Raw genomic sequence first — 14841 nt, 5'->3', positions numbered from 1 at the left:
TTTGATGCCGAGGCAAACTTTTTTATATCGCGCACTCGTACTTGAGTAATTAACCTTGAGAGATAACCCACGAAGTTAGTGAACTTTTTAATTTGTGTCACTGTTGCTTTTAATATGAAGGATGTGAAGATAGCCATCACATTTTCGTCAAACTCTCTCTGTTGTGTTCATGCCGTATTTTGAATTAATATTTCAAATATAATGTCTGGCCTTTTTCCAGCAACCAGTCGCAATTTCCATATTTTTAGTGTCTTGGCAGTGGCATTAAAATGAGCTTTTTCTTTTCCCAAAATGATGACAAATAGTCATAAGATTTCACACATAATTGGGTCCTGAAGGTTGGACAAACCAGGGGTGTCCAAACTTTTTCCTCTGAGGGCCACATACCGGAAAATAGAAAGCTGCGAGGGCCACTTTGAGTTTTTTTTATTTTTTTTATTTATTGCAATTTAAAAACAGGGTCGGTATTTGTTTTATATGCATTTCCCCAAATTTCCACACAATAGGTCAAGTATGGTAATAATAATGTATTATATAATGTATATAGTGATTCATTGTCAGGACCTCCTTGGTTTTATAGAGTATCCCTATGATTTTTGACATTTTCCTTTTAACATTTTCTATGTGTGGCTTCCAACATAATTTATCATTAATAACTGTAAGCCAGCGAGAAACAAACAGTAAACATAAAGCCTACCAGCAGGGAACTTCGCACATACGGTGGATGGAAGATATCAGCAAAAGAAGAATCATAAAAAAAGTGTTATAAAAACTAGAGGAAAAAGTTCTCCTGTGGTGTTTCCACCTTTAATCTTCACAGTAAGTGTTGGAAAAAGTACTTGATCCTTGATTAAGACCCTCTACTCGTTTTCCTTTAGCTGTGCAAAGAGGTTGTCAAAGTCACAGCAGGAGAGAGCAAACGGCTCCTCAGACAATATCAGCATGTCGTTATGTTTGAAATATGCTCTAAAAGTCATCTCTAAATTTGGGGTTGATTGTGCACATCTAATGCAAATGACAAAATGTAGAAAATGTGTTCAGACAATGTTCCTTTCGCTCAACAGTTCAAAGCGAAACACACTGCAATGGACTGGATCTTTTCATACCTTTTGTGAAAACAGCATTGGCCTTTGAATGCAGCACAATCACCAACAAAATGCTTTTCAGCAGCTTTTATGACCTGTGGAAAATGATCCATATTTTAAACTGATGTGTGGCATAGAGACTTCTGATTTTATTTATTTATTTTTTTTATAGTGCACATTTGGCTTTTCCCACCCAAAAGAAGATATTCTCTGAATCATAAAGAGACTCAAATGTGTTTTTTTCTTTCTTCTTGATGTTATAAGCTGAAAGATAAGTATTGCAATTTCTAAAAATACTGTAAGCACAAATAAATGCCCGACAGCGACACTTCTGTGATTCCCGTAATTGATACCCGATACATTTCATCATTTGCTTCTCTTGTACTTTTATGGGTTTTAGGCTGTTACATAAATTGCAAAGTGAAGACTGAAAAAATAAGATAACGATATTTCATAGACATCATGTGGTGCTTCATCTTTGCATGGTAAGCCCTCAACTTGAGTGGAGATAAAGCAAGTTCAGTCCGATAAAGAAAGTCATGGCTCAGCGTGTAAGTAGAATTGTTGCAGGCCCGTAGCGCTCGCAATCACTCCAGTGCTCAATTCTCAGCAAGTCTGTGCGAGCAGCCATCTGTGGCTTCGTAACCTCCAGTAACCTCTGAACAACTCCCACCACCGTGGCTGAATATGTTGCTGAGATATATTGCTTTTACCGTGTCAGTGAAGATATAAACTAGGGTCATTATTAATATTGAGTTTGTGGAATGTAAGATGAGAAGAAAAATCCACCGGTTTTTATCAATCTCAGGGGGCGGCCATTTTGTCACTTGGAACGACTGCAGATGTCACCATAGTTGCTCGGGGCTAAGGAAACGACCAATCATGGCCGACCTGTTTTCCAAAGTTGAGCCGTGATTTGTCATTACTTGAGTCCTGAGCAAGTGTGATGTCACAAAATGGCCGCCCCCAGGATCGATAAATATGGGTGGGAGCTGTTTAATAAATCATCTTATCCCCCAAACACAATATTAATCAGAATGCACATACAGTACAACATATACATACAGTACAGCATACTATTATAAAGAAAATTTTGGGGTTGACTTCCCCTTTTACAGCTCTTCTACAAAATGGAGAAAGACGTCAAAACAAAATGAAAAAGTCTACCAGTAAAAAGTAAATGTTTATTTCTCGTTTACTTATGTTGCTACTGCCAGCAGCAAGTCATTAAAAAAAAAAAAAAAACTTTAAAGAGGAAGTCAACCTTAAATATTTCTTGTCAATAATATGCTATATGTGACGTCAACAGTCTAAACATGCCATTCTAATTGATATTACATTTCTGGAATATGAGTTATGCAGCAAAATTAGGCCTTTATCCAGCTCAGGGCGGCGGCCATTTTGCCACTTGTTGTCGACTGAAGATGACTTCACAGTTGCTCTGGTCTCAGGCAACAACCAATCATGGCTCTCCTTTTTTCGGAATCTGAGCTGTGATTGTTTGCTATCTGAGACCTGAGCAACCGTGATGTCATTTTCACTCGCCAACAACTGACAAAATGGCTGCCTTCTGATATTGATAAAAACCGCTGGATTTTGCGTCTTAACTCATATTCCACTCACGCAATATTAACCAGAATACCTGATTTAGACTAGTGGGGCTGCATAGAACATATTATCGTCAAGAATGTTTTGGGAGGTTGACTTCCTCTTTAAGGGAGAAATGTCAATACTCAATCAATAGCGGCAGGTTTTGCTGTTATCCAAGAGTCTTGCCTTCTAATCCATTCAAAGAGAAAATGGTTGAAGTGAGTTCAGATCAATTTGAATGGCCCACAAACTTTCACCCTGCAGTCAGAAGCAATATTCATCATCTTCGCAAGCTGAGGCTTTGAACAGCCCAAAATCGTTCACTGCATTCCTCCGAAGTTTTTATGTAGCATTTTCTGCATTCTGAGTTCTGCCCAATGTTCTGACCTGTCGTTAAAAACTTTAGTTGGTTTTTAATGTTATATTCCAGTTCAGTGTTACTGCATTTAACACTCACTCAGAGCAAATAAAGCTCTCAAATCATTTTATCACCATGCTTCTGTGCCGCTTGTCAATCAGTGGCAGATGCTAGCACTTTTTTATTGGCCACATTCAAGCATTAAAAAGCAAATTCTCAAACAGGCCCCACTGCTGGCTCGTCACGACAGTACAAGCGAACTACCGCTCCTTGGTTTCTTGCCAAATGTGTTGTATTGTAATATTCTTTAGGGCCCGACCGATATGCACTTTTTGAGGCCGATGCCGATACCGATTTTTGGCAGAAAAAAAATTCAGATTACTGATTAATCTGAATTTTTGGGAAGTATTTGTGCCTTTGCGTAGTGTTATCTCATCTGCGAGTATGTGTTCCCACAAGATTTGTGTGTGGATATTTGTTATTTGAAGGAAAAACAAAGTCAATGCTAACTTCCTATCTTCCTTTTAGCATTTGCTAACTTTCTGTTCGTGCTAGGCTAGCGATGTTTTACAAACGAAGCATGTCTTGTATTTACATACACAGCGGATGTAATTCTTTACGTTGTGTGGTTAGTTTTACAGTTAACTTCAACTGCGGTATCATTCAACGACTTAGGACGCTTAGGGACAACGGAATAACGAGAATAACAATGCTACGAAAGCAAAATGGTGCATTCAGGGCACTTTCACAGTGTCGGAAACTTCGGCTTTCTTCAATAATCTTTTAAGGGGCCCAATTGGCCGATTGTTTTGGCCGATGTTTGAAGGCCAATAATCGACCGATTATAATCGGCGGCCGATTAACCGGTCGGGCCCTAATATTTTTATAAACATCTGTACAGTAACTTATCCTGGAATGTCCTTTTCTTAGCTATTGCCCATTTAATTGTGAAGCTTACCAAAAGAGGACCGGAGATCTGAGGGGTCGCCACTGCCTTGTTTTCACATGATCACAATGGAACGTTTGTGCATGGCTGCTCAAATGCAAAGAGACGCTTCCTGGGCTCAGCTTAAGTCCATTCCTCATGTCTCACCCCAACTCGCACCCCCTCCCCCTTCCAAAATGCTAAGCATTTAATCAACTCTTTGCCATTTTTCTCTATAAAACATCAGAATTTGGTTTTGTCGCATCACCTTTTTGAATAAAATTGAATATCAAGTAGTCCTGCTGGATAACAAGAAATTATGTCCAATTTCTCCTGGTATGAATTGTCTGTTCCTACTTTTCACGGACATATGATATGTATGGATCCAAACAAAGGGAACAAAATGGAAATGTAGATTTATTCCAAGTTCTCGCAATCTGTCTGTTTCAATTGAAGCCTGTCTAATCACCTCAAAAAAGGCCTATTGTTCTCCGCTCCCATCTCTGTGGGTCAAACATGGCCCTCTAATCCATTCCAATCCTCTCCTTTGTCTTCTCACATACATCAGATAGATTAGAGATGGGCTTTTGACTCAAATTTGTTCATCAACTATAAAATGAACGATAAAATGTCGATGGGATAAGTGAACATTCATATTATTTTAATGTGATGAAAGAATCTCTCCAATTCCAGTCTGATTTCGATGCTTGCCATAGTGAACTGTGTAGATGGAGCTAATCTTCTTTCAGAGGGCGTCATGCTATTTAGGCTGCAAACTAGTTGATGCTGGATCAACTGTGCACCTGCTGGGTGCATCTTAAGTACTCAATTGTGCCTCCATTGTATCAACAGACAATACGTTCTTAACAATACATTAATCAATGAGTAGAAGTAAATGTGGTAAGACAACTAGCCATTAACTACATACACATAGTTGAAATCAAATTGGAATAACGCCGCTTGCCTTAAACTATACATCGGTTTCTGTTCCAGTTAATCCCAAAAGTGTTTGATGGAGTTCAAGTCCGGGTACTTTAGATCTAGTAACAGAACTACATAAGTGGTGACATTAAAGGGAAATTGACTACATTTACACTTTGTCAATAACGCTTTCAAAACCTGAATATTGGGATTTGGCAATATTTGGGTTTTGAAAAGCCATGTAAACACGTTCCAAAATGTAAATATGCTCTTATTTGGGTTTCTAAAGACCTAATTAAGAACCCTGGGTTACCTCCTTTTCTAACCCAGATATTTGGTCATATAAACACATTTAGAATATCTTGAGTGAACATGTCTTTTATGAACTGTAGAAAGTTAAAAATGGAAATGACGTATATTTGCGTTATGTCCGTGCAACATGATTTGATTTCGATCGTGTTATGTCATGTCTGGGGTCACGCCAGGATTAAGTTTGAGTTCATGACCTGTTAAGTTGGGTTCATGACCGTGAGGTCAAGTGTCTGTTTTGAACTGATGTAACTAGCATCTAGTTTCAACTGGTTTTAGGCTATGTGATGTCAAGAATGGTTAATCCCTTTACCTGGTCAACAGCCAATCAGATATGTCTAGCCACAACCAATCATATCGATTTCTTGTCTATATAAGCCTCCGGAGAAGTCGGATTACTACTTCTATTACTACTGTCTCTCTGTGCAACTCTCTTTGTTTCTCGTCTAGTCAAGTTTGTTCCATGCCTCTCAATGTGAATAAATAGTTAAAATCTTATTTGTGTCTGCGCTTTGGGATCCACAGTAATGTTGCCTGCATGTAAACTTAGTCACTGATTAGACCTGAGTGTTTTTTTTTACCTTCTTCTTACTCCCTCAAGAATGGATGGCAGATGAAATAGGCGTCACAAAGAGTGGATGTTATTTGCCATGACAGCTGGACATACGATGCTTATTTGTGGTGATCTTTCCTCGGACGGAGTGTGAAAGCAATCCTCATGTGTGTTTGTGGGATGCCTATTCCTATTTCTTGGCTCGTCCATCTTTGTCTGAGTGACAGCTTGTCGACTGCTTTGCAGTATGTGACACACGTCGACATTTAATTCTTCGAGACAACAGGACACGTGCGTACGCGGACGAGCGCAGGGGCGGCCGCTTGGCAGCCACCACGGTTAGACTGATGCAACGCGCCATGCGACTGGGCAGGTGGCAGCTGCACCAGGAAGTTGGCCACGGGAGGCTCAGGACCATGTGGCAATAAGGGCTGCCTGGATGCCATCGGATGATCAGGTCGGCATTGACAGATGCTGCCACATACTGGGAAACAGGGTTGTTATAGTTTTGGAAGTTTCATTTGAGTTACCCTAGTTTTTATTTAGTTTTGAGTTTGGTTTTGGAAATTGAGTTAGTTTTAATTAGGGATAGACCATTAATCGATATTGGGCATTTTGAGGAATATTGGTATCGGCTTTTTTTGTCTCGCAACATCTGAAGGCTGTTAAAAGATAAAGCTAAAACCATTTTAATCTCAGGAAATTATTTGTTTCAATTTTCAATTAACTTTATAAGAGATACTGTGGACCCTGGGAACTTTCTGAACTTTTTTTTTTTAATTTATTTTATTTTTTTTTACATTAAAACAAAGAAATGCGAAAGTTCAAGATTTCAATTTTTTTTGTTTAATTTAGGAAAAACATAGCTATGGTATCTACTTCTGAAAGTTTCCATATAACTTTTTAAGATGAACTGATAACAAAAAGAAAAAAAGAATTATTTTTTTTTAGAAATTTAAAATGAAGTATATTGTCTAGGGCTTAAAAAAAATCTAGATTTTTAAAAGTAAAAAAAAAAAATTGTTCAATAAGCATTAATGCTTTAAGACATTACAACAAGGTTACAAATTGGCATTTGTAGATATATATAAAAAAAAAAAAAATTACACCAATATTTTTTGCCCCTTTTTACTGAAAATGAACATCGTCTTCAAATATTGGTTATTGGCCTCCTTGACTACTGTTAATCGACATCAGTATCGACCTTGGGGAAAAAAACAAAACATATTAGTCTATCTCTAGTTTTAATTAGTTTTCAGGGCGGTTCTGTAAGTTTTTATTAGTTTTAGTTATTTAAAAAGCATCTTAGTTTTAGTTTATTTTTACTTGGTTTCAGTATTACGTAGTTTTCCTTTTTAAAAATAATGTGTATTACTTATGTGCAATATTTAATCAACATCATGGTAAAATTAAAAACGTAACACATTTCTTAGCTCGTGCTGCATTTCGGCTGAGTTAAATGGAAAAAAGCAGGCGAGCCGAGCCATTGTAGCCAAAAGTCAAGCATGCAAAATTGTCACCTAGGAGCGACATCATCTGAAGGTGTTTTTCTATTGGCTGCTGCGAGATGACATCACAAACGTCCTTATTTTAAAAAAACAAAAACAAAAACAAAAAAACAAAAACAAAAACAAACGTCCTTATTCCAGTTAATATCGAAATAAACATACTTAAAATCACATTTAAAATCAACTCCAAAGGCTCATGGATTCAATTAATTACGAAATACAAAAACGAAGGACATTTTCGCTATAATTGTTGTTTTAGTTAGTTTTGTAAACGTAAAATGTAGTTTCAGTTAGTGTTTGTTTTCTGTTTTTTAAAGCATTTATTTTTACTTTTATTTCATTAACAAAAATGTTTTTGTTTTTTTATTTTAGTTTTAAGGTTAAGCTGTTTATTTGTTTAAAAAAAAAAAATATATATATATTTTTTTTTTCTCAGCGACTGTCATAATTCTAAGCCCACTGACAACATGGCAGCGAAAAGCTTGCAAAAGAGGTCCACTTTCATGAGTCATTGACAACTGGTTTGGATTCGCAGCGTCAGACAATGAGCCAAAATAACAGCCCACTGCTAAGTATCTTCAAAGGCTGTTGGAGCCAAACTTATTCAACATTTGAAACAGAGACACGCAACAGATTTGGAGAAATGTTGCTCTGTGGGAGATATGAAAGAACACATGAGCTATACGAGAGAGTTTTTAGTGTAGAGGGTGACATTGTACAGCGTAACGGGGCATGCATAAATCCTAATGTCGTTTTTCCTTGTCAAAAGTATGTACTATACAATCCTGTAACAACACTTATTTTTTCAAAATATGACCCAAAATTGAGGAGGGGTATGATACAGGGAGTTTAATAAGAAACCGATAATATGTTATCCAGTAGCTAAGTAGTACACAACGTAACTCAATGAACATGTTATAAATACAAAGAGAGGTCGAGGCGCATCCTGAAACGGATTATGTGTGGACTGAGAGATTTCATTGTTGACATGAGACCACTGGATGCATTTGTTTGTTTTATAGCACGCCCACTGAATTCCATGCTCGTTTACATTGTTGTTATTTAGATTGGCTGTTGTTCCAACATGCCCCCTCTGGACAGTTTTTGTCCACAGATCTTTTTGTCCGTCGCAGTTTGTGTACATTCACAGGATTCAGACGTTTGAGGTGGTCCTTAGTTCCTTTGTCATACATATACAGGTGTTTTATTTTTACACTGTATTTTCTCCTGTGAGATTTGTGCCAAAACACTCTTATCCACCCTGCGGCAATTTTCCACTCAGTGCAGACTAATTGACGATGATTGAACTTTAATGTCATAAAAAACATTTTTCCATGCATTGTGTGACATTTTTCTTAGCGAGCACACACCATTAGTGACACAGTGAAGCAGTGGGTAGCCTTTCAGCACCCAGGTAACAATGTGACAGCAGTTCACCACTCGGTGGGAGGGGAGGATTAAAAACAATTTGATGCAATTATTATGTGTACTGTAAAAGGAAAGAAGAAATGTCATGTAATATTGTTGTTAATGAAAGTCTGCATGAAGCTGCAGAAAAGCACTCGGAAGCAAAACACTAGTTACAGAACACTTTGTGCTCTCTAGGGCTGCAACTAATGATTATTTTAATAATCGAGTAATCTGTTGATGATTTTTTTTCAATTAATCTTTTTTTTTTTTTTTTTTTTTTGGGACATTTCTAATTGACATTGCATAGACATCACACGATTATGATAGGATGACGTCTCGGTGGTTCAACCTCCAGAATTTTGTACAAATTTAGAGGCCTATTGTCATGTTCTGGTTCTGTGAGGTTGGGATTTTGTTTTCTTTTGGTGTTTTTGGGTGTGTTTTCTGTGGTTTTGTAATGTATTCCTTGTTTCTGTCCTTGTCTCGTTATGTCTAACCACGTCCACCTGAGTGTGTTCCCTACCCAGTGTGTGACCAATCACTGCCCTCAGCCACTTGTTTTCCCCCCACAGGTGTGTCTCTTTAGGTCATTCGTGTTGGTGTATTTAGTCTGTTGTGTTTATCCAGTCGGTGTGGGTGCATTGCTGGTGTTACGTGGGTCATGCTGGGTGTCTTGTCTGGTAAGCTTGTCAAGTCAAGTCAAGTCAAGTCACATCCAGTTCTGTCAAATTAAGTCAGGTCAAGTCAAGTCACGTCCAGTTCTGTCAAGTCAAGTCATGTCCAGTTCTGTCAAGTCACGTCCAGTTCTGTCAAGTCACGTCCAGTCCTGTCAAGTCAAGTCCAGTCACGTCCAGTCACGTCACGTCACGGCCAGTTCTGTCAAGTAACGTCATATCCAGCTCTGTCAAGTCACGTCACGTCCAGTTCTGTCAAGTCATATCTAGTTCTATCAAGTCAAGTCTAGTTCTGTGAAGTCAATTCAAGTCAAATCACGTCATGTCCAGTTCTGTCAAGTCACGTCCAGTTCTGTCAAGTCAAGTCAAGTCACGTCCAGTCCTGTCAAGTCAAGTCCAGTTCTGTCAAGTCAAGTCCAGTTCTGTCAAGTCACGTCCAGTTCTGTCAAGTCCAGTCACGTCACGTCACGTCACGTCCAGTTCTGTCAAGTAACGTCATATTCAGCTCTGTCAAGTCATGTCATGTCCAGTTCTGTCAAGTCAAATCTAGTTCTATCAAGTCAAGTCTAGTTCTGTGAAGTCAAGTCCAGTCACGTCACGTCACGTCCAGAGCTGTCGAGTTGAATTCATGGTTTTCCTGCCCACTTATCAATAAATCACTACGTTGCTCATTTCCTTTCTGATTAGTCTCATCAACTTGGGTCCACATCGCTCACTCCACCCCCAAACCGTAACACCTATTTTGCACAAAAGTTGGTCGAGTTCTCCACCACGAGAGGCAGGACGCACCGAAATAAATTAAATCCGAACAAACTAATCCAAAATCGTGCAGGATTTTTGTAAATCCCTGTATGTAAAACAAACAGCTTACAGGGGGTTAAATTCCAATGTTGTGGTCCGTGTCGCCCATTTATGTATAAAATAATAAACACGCTGCTCTCTCTTTAAATAAATGATAGCTTGGTGCTACTTAACTTCTAATATGATGCAACTTCATGGTTTGTTGCCCTGTCACTTAGCCTTAAACCGTCTTAAGTGTGAGTAATAACTGGTCCAGTAAAGCCTGTCAGTGTCTCTTCAGCTACCAACATAAATATGATGTATGCCTAAAAACGGAGGGATAGAAATGTGAATGCATTTTACTTTGCCTAAATGAAAACAAGTTTTGACTATATGTGACATGATTTGATTTTGTTTTTTTTTCTTGTGTTTCCTGAAATGCGGGTTCATTAACAAAACAGTTGAGGCAGCCATTAAATGGGCCACCAATCAAATGGGCCCAGTATTATAAATCAAATGTGATCAAACCACGCCCTCGTCATCCTGATTATTAGCCGCTCACTCAGTCAGAAAATCTGCTGTTAGAAAGACTCATGAATTAAAACTAAAGGGGGCTTTAAAATATTCACAGGTTCAGCAGACGCAACGCTTCACTTCTGGTTAGATCCTTGGCTGGTGAAGGAGAAAAGCTAACGGGCGAATGTTTTCTTTATGATTTTTTTTCTTTTTTTTTTAATACATGTTCAAGGATGTCGGATACACATGAGCTTCAGTATTCTTGCAACAAGTTATCACTGCTGGCAACATCATAGGTCAACAAAGATGGCCTCTTTTAATTGAGTCGATGTGAGAAAGTAGATTCAGATCAGGGATTAGATAGATGGATACTTTATTCATCGTGTGTTTTCCAGAAGTGTTTATTTTTTTTATTTTTTATAAAGGTTTTAGGATGTTTGCCAACTAACAATTTGTAAGCTTTGAGAGCAATGAGCCAAAATGTTACTTAAAGGTACATTTTCCAGAAATCCTTTAAAGTGAAGTGCGTTTGTCTAATGGTGACCTTTTGTTGTTTTGAAGTGAAATTAATTTGCGTGACTTGGCTTGATTTTCCTGACATTTTTGGAACGAGTACAACGCAGTGGAAAAAAACCTGTATTTTGCGGAAACAGTGATTTTTAACCACCTCAGTCAAATTGAATTTCATCCTTTTAAAAGTGGAAAATGACGTACCCTTTGTGTGCTCTTTATTTAAACAAACCACATTTTGTAATGCATCCGTAACTGGAACAATGCTGGGGAGCGAGAAAGCCTTTTTGTACAAACTCACTGCTCTGCCTCTTCCGCCTTATTTGATCCTAAATGCGGGTTGGTGAAATTGAAAGGCTGCAGGTGGTGGAATCAACGTTTGGCTGCCTCTGTGTTTAGTCGAATTGACAGGCAGCTGAGTGGCCAAGCTGCTATGGGATATGTGCTTTTAGTGGGGTTGATAGCCACCAGTTGTTTTTCGGACCAGTCGCAACGTAACGCATTGGTCAGGTTGAGGAGTCAAATGCAGATGGCTCAGTGGGACGTGATTGATCATTTTGAGTTTAGTGAAGGTCCAATTCATAAATTGAACATTTTAGGAAACCATGGATGATGATTGGAAATATTTAGCTACACTAAAATTAATCAATGAAGCTTTTATCATGCATGGCATCTGCAGTATTTTATTGTTTTACTTAGCGGTGTCAAAATTTGTTTTAATTTTGAGTTAATTAAAAGTTCCTTTAACGCCACTAATTTTTTTTTTAATGCGCGATTAATGACCGGCCCTTACTTGGAAAGCCTGTACTGGGGGAATTCCAGTTGCAACGCAGACACATCCACGTCAAAATTTAGCAGTAATAAATTTCATAATAATGCATATATTTGTGCAGACTGGGGTCAAATTGTATTTTAAAATTTTAAAAATGTGCAGAATTTCACAAGTTACTTCATGTTAAAGATTAGATAGCGCTTAATATGAAAAGAAAAATACATTAAGCTATCTTACAAATGCAATTATGCCATCTAGTGGCAAAAAAATGACCTCAACACAAATCAATATACTTGTTTGTTTTTGTTCTTTTTTTTTTTTTATTTTAATTCAATTTTAAGAATTATTATTATGAAATTACTGTATGAATGACTGAAAGATGTAACCATATTTCTATTAGTTTAACATTTATTTTCACTGTGATGTTAACAAGAGTATGAAAAGATATAAAATTAGCAATTAATCGTGAGTTACGTATTGAAGTTATGTGATTAATTACGTTTAAAAATTTCAATCGCCTGACCACCCCTTGTTTTAATGTTAGGGTTTAACTTAATTTATTATTTTACTAGTCAGGTCAAACAATTATTTTTTTGACTAATTAATTGCACAAATTCTGTAATCAATTGCAATTAATCACGTATTTTGGAATTAATTTAATATAATCCAGTAAAGTATATTTAGTTTCAAATGCACAGTCGCTGTTGAGAAGACATCCTCTGTTTTAACTCGTTATGACATCTTTATTGTGCCCAACAACATGTCATTGGCATTGAAACAGGAGATCAGAACATTTGGCCGGAGATACACATCATTGAAATTCACACTATAAAACAATAATTAATCCGGTCAATGATTAATTTTCCCCATAGATGATCAAATAAATATCTCCAGAGTTTCACTGTGCTGCTCTTAGTGGTATTGCCCGCATTTCTACTGATATAAAGGTGATAAACAGAATTTCATCATATGTCCTTCATGCTGGCCGGACCTATAGGAGGTTTTGGAATGTAGAATTTGAAACCTGAACCTTGTTAAGACACTCACTTTGGCACTAAAACAGCCTGATCGGCGAATGAAGCAAGGGAATCAAATCTTTGCACACAGCTGATGCAACAACTCAAGTGGTAGCAGGTGGTAATGACTCAGCAGATTTGCTTTCATCATTGAGAAAACAAGCCTGGCACCTGAAGAAAATGTTTACTGTGAAATTTGGTTTTACATAGCATAATTGCATCTCAATTAGGTTATGCAGCAATGTAGAAAATGTAATCATGATTGTAGGCTATATTCACAATGCTGAGATGCATCATAAATCATAATAAGGCCAGGATGTATTAAGCGTTACAATTTTGCACATTAGTGACATTGCATCGATGGATTTTGTGGCGTTTTATTTCACTAGAAAAGTTTAAAAATTATGGACTTCAGTGCTTCAGATGTCTCATCTGCTTTTGAAAAAAAAAAAGTTAAGAAAATGTCTATTTTACACAATGGACCATTTAAAAACAATAATCAATCAATCAACTTTATTTATATAGCACCATACATTCAAAATGCAACTCAAAGTGCTGGACATCCATAATACAGTAAAAAAAAAAGAAAAAAAGCCCCCCCCATCACATCCCCATGATCGTACCCACAGACACACCCAAAACCCAACAAACACATGAAAACCACAACATGGCAGGGCACAGAAGTACCCTGTAAGGAAAGGCACCCAGGAGGAGTTCATCCACAGTGAGATGGATGAAGACCAGCCATCCCTCTCACTGTGGAGGCTCCCCCATGAGAAAACACTGGAGCTAAAAATTTAATAACTACCAAATAAAAACATTTAAACACTAAAAGAAAACAGTTAAACACGATAGAAAAAATAAATAAAAACAAAGCTACAAAACAATATAGATTAAAATAGTTAAATAAATAAAAGGGGATTAAAAAACAACAACAAAATCAATCAAATGCCAAACTAGAAAAGTAAGTCTTAAGCCTCCTCTTAACTCATTTGCTCCCAATAACGTGTACATGTTTTATTTTAATGTTCCAAGTGTCCCAAAGACGTATTTATACGTTTTGTTTTGTTTTTTTTTTGTTTTTTTTTTTGTTTTTTGTTTTTTATGCTGGAGCATACAGAAGGCTTTGATTCAGCCTCTCAACTGCAAAGAACGGTTGGCAGCAGAGCAAAGGAGATCAACCAGGGCCATGTAGAAAAAAAGCTCAATTACTTACAATTTTAAATACATTTGTGAAAACTGCTGAAACTTAGCTCTCTTCTAATGCTAATTGCTGCAAAACGGTAACAGATAGAAACATACTTTTTTTTCCTGATGAAAGAAGAGACTTTAATCTTTCTTTTGATAGGGTCCATGCTTTTATAGCCATAAAACACAATATTCTGTGGGCCTTGCAAAATCAGTAAAAAAACCCACTAAAACAGCCGGGAGCGAACGGGATTACTTCTGTGAAAATGGCTGGGAGTGAATGAGTTAAAAACATCCGTATTCTCTGCAGACCTGATGCTCTCCGGCAGGCTATTCCATAGGTGAGGACCATAGTGGCTAAAGCCAGCTTCACCATGTGTCTTGGTCCTCACCTCCATATGATGAAAACAAGGCATTCCACTTCAAAGCAACCCAACATATGCGCTAGCTAGCTAAAAGCAGAATTTCAAAATTAGTTCATACTTCCCAATTTTACATCCAATTTCACTGCTTTTATTCACAGTCAATGACTGCAGTGAATTTGAAGCATGCGTAGCTTGTTGTTCTGTATGTCAAGCGCCTCTTGTACATGACTCTGCAAGCACACACTGGATAATGTGCCCCTGCTTTGAAAATGAGATTTGCAAATTGGATCCTTTGTAAAGTCTTTTCACATTTTTTCTCTCACTCAAATTTAAGAAGGGTTATAAAAGCAGTCTTTTGAAC

At 37.5% G+C, this 14841-nt stretch overlaps 1 protein-coding gene across 4 annotated transcripts in view; it reads left to right on the top strand.

Moving 5' to 3' along the window:
• The window catches only part of ptprub (protein tyrosine phosphatase receptor type Ub), a 225356-nt gene that overhangs the window by 43107 nt on the left and 167408 nt on the right, over window positions 1–14841 (top strand). The window lies entirely within an intron of this gene.

The sequence above is a fragment of the Festucalex cinctus genome, chromosome 7 (genome assembly GCF_051991245.1).
Source record: "Festucalex cinctus isolate MCC-2025b chromosome 7, RoL_Fcin_1.0, whole genome shotgun sequence".
Taxonomy (NCBI): Eukaryota; Metazoa; Chordata; class Actinopteri; order Syngnathiformes; family Syngnathidae; genus Festucalex; species Festucalex cinctus.
This window is presented reverse-complemented; position numbering and strand designations above follow the sequence as displayed.